Source organism: Tarenaya hassleriana, unplaced genomic scaffold (genome assembly GCF_000463585.1).
Source record: "Tarenaya hassleriana unplaced genomic scaffold, ASM46358v1 Cleome110, whole genome shotgun sequence".
Classification (NCBI taxonomy): domain Eukaryota; kingdom Viridiplantae; phylum Streptophyta; class Magnoliopsida; order Brassicales; family Cleomaceae; genus Tarenaya; species Tarenaya hassleriana.
Genome location: NW_010961291.1, coordinates 175800 through 178718, shown reverse-complemented (window position 1 = coordinate 178718; position 2919 = coordinate 175800). Strand labels below are relative to the sequence as shown.

At 36.1% G+C, this 2919-nt stretch overlaps 1 long non-coding RNA gene across 1 annotated transcript; it reads right to left on the bottom strand.

Moving 5' to 3' along the window:
* Window positions 1-1988: 1988 nt before the first annotated feature.
* On the bottom strand, window positions 1989-2587 carry LOC104806021. Its single transcript, XR_770578.1, has 3 exons — window positions 2433-2587; window positions 2269-2351; window positions 1989-2059 (listed from the first exon to the last, which is right to left on the bottom strand). It is a non-coding gene; the product is annotated as an uncharacterized LOC104806021 (long non-coding RNA).
* Between the last annotated feature and the right edge of the window lie 332 nt (window positions 2588-2919).

The window sequence follows — 2919 nt, the reverse complement described above, 5'->3', positions numbered from 1 at the left end:
CAAACCTGTAAAAATCGAATTCGTAAAATTAATTTAAAAGAAATTAAAATAAATATATATTATATGCATAAAAATACCTACCAAATAGAATCGGGGGAACGATCCGGATCTAAACGAGGTCGGAGACGACGTTCTGCAGACGCTAGAATCTCCTGCAACGATGGCGATGGCGATGCACCATGACTAGATGCACCTTCATTCACGGATTGGGGGGAAGCCGCACCCGTGAAACGTACATCAAGTCGAGGAGGATCGACAACCACCTGATCCCGATGGACAGATGGTGATCTAGATGATCCGATCCCACGTGCTCGGGATCGTACCCCGCTACCACTACGACACTAGAATGGGAGTGACTCATATACAAGTTACATATAACAAAACAAAATCATGAAAACCCGTGAACTAGCAGTAAACCCTAAACCCTAAACCGTAAACCCTAAACACTAAAGAAACCCTAAAATCTACAACCCTAAACCCTAAATAAATCCTAAATAAACCCTAAACCCTAAACCCTAAACCCTAAACTCTAAATAAACCCTAAACCCTAAAATAACCCTTAATTAACCCTAAACCTAAGAAAACCCTAAAATCAAAAATCCTAAAATGCAAAAACCCTAAACCCTAAACCCTAAATCCTAAACCCTAAACCCTAAGTAAACCATAAACCCTAATATTTTGATTTCGAGTACAATATTTGTAATACAAATCGGTATTTTATACATAAAAAAGTTATTATTAATCAAACGAACCATATTCAGAAGTTTCTGTTGTTTTTTCGTCCGACTCATCGGTATTGTCCTGCTCTTCGTCATTATTGTTTGCAAGTTCTTCAACTATTCCTTCTTCGGCTATTAACTTTCCAACCTCAATCGTGTCTTCAATTTGAAGAATGCCTTGATCGACATCTTGAAGCGGGATTTGTTCATCATTCTCTTCTTGAATAATAGTTCCCCTGGGGTTGATCTTCACGACGGCTCGCCAATCAATGTCTGACCTTCTTGTAATTTTCTTCGGATAAGGGATGTAACACACTTGATCTGCTTGAGAAGCCAATATAAAAGGATCATATTTTCTGTATCGACGTGTGTAACATATGTCAAAAACACCTGTTTTGTTGACTCTGATCCCTCGCATGGGTGTAGGATCAAACCAATCACACCTGAACATCATCACTTTAAGTCCAAAATGACCTGCATATTGGAGTTCAAAAATCTGCTGCAGTAGTCTGTAAAAATCGGGTTCGTTATCAGATGCACAGTACTCTGACCCTTTCACAGAAACACCAAAATTATGTGTCGAATGATGTTGTCTGTGTTCATGTGTGTGGAAAACGTAGCCTCTGGTAAAAAATATAGGCCAACATGTAACACGACAAATGGGCCCTTGAACTAGCTCATGCAACCATAATGGATGATCTTCTCGTGACGTTCGAATTTGCAAAACAAAAAAAAAATAGGTTGTTTAAATATCAATATATACTTGATCGATCTTAAAAATGGGTATAAATAAGAAATTTGATGAAAAATTCTTACATATTCTTTTAACCACGTAGCAAACCCTTTTTTTTTAATTTTGGTCAATTCCTCGTCATTTACGTCACCATACATGTTGTATACTTGTTCATCAAAAATCCTGCACAATATCAAAAAACTTGTAAATGAATTAATTTAAAAAAAGTGTACGCCATAAATAATTAAATGTATAAACGAACCTTTCAAAAGGTAGTACTTCTTCGCAATTCAACAATACAAAAGTATGTACCACATGATAGTCTTTTTCAGATAAGTAGGCATCGCTAGCCTTACCACCACATCTTCCTTTTCTGTAAAATATATGGGGAATATTTGCATTCGCCGGATAACTAGGGTCATCATCGCAATGGGATAATTTTCTTGTACTTCTGCTTTTTGTTGCCACATTATCTTCAAAATAATATGAGGTAAAGAATGATATTTCCTCATTGATATACTGTTCAGCAATTGATCCTTCAACAAAGGCTTTTTGTTTTGCCTCTTTCTTCAAATGGTACATAAATCTTTCAAACGGGTACATCCACCTAAAAAAAAATTAAACAATCATCAGTTATGTAAACAAGTATGCATATATATGTCTTATATATTAATTAAACGAATCAGAGTAATTAATTATAACGTACCGAAATTGAATTGGTCCACCAAGTTCTGCTTCTCGTGGTAGATGGATTGGTAAATGTTCCATCACATCAAAAAATGACGGTGGAAATATTTTTTCCAGATTGCAAATTACCAGAACTATGTTTTGTTTCAGCATGGTGATATCTTCAAGTTTAAGCGTCCGACTGCAAATCACCCGAAAAAATGAGCTGATCCCTGCACAATAACCACGTATCAAGTTTATATATATATAGTTCACATATTAAAAAACAACATTAAAAAAATATGTTGACATACCTGATAGACTCTCGTGTACATGTTGTGGAAGTAGTTCTGCAAATGCTATTGGAAGCAATCGTTGCATAAAGACATGACAATCATGACTTTTCATACCCGTTAATTTATTCCCTGCAATATCAACACATCGCGCCAGATTTGAAGAGTAACCATCGGGGAATTTCACATCATCCTTCAACCACTGAAAATTTTTTTTCTGCGCTTCTCCATATACACGAAAAACTGGAACCGGTGCCTTCCCATCTTCTGTAAGTTCCAACTCCTTCCTCAAACAAATTGATTTTATATCCTTCCTTGAGTTTGGATTGTCCTTCGACTTTTGAGGTACATTCAACACCGTGTTTATGATGTTATCGAAAAAGTTCTTCTCGATATGCATGACATCAAGATTGTGTCGCAACTTGTGATGTCTCCAATATGGCAATTCCCAAAATATACTTTTTTTGTGCCAATTATGATATTCACCATATCCTTCAATCGGCAAATG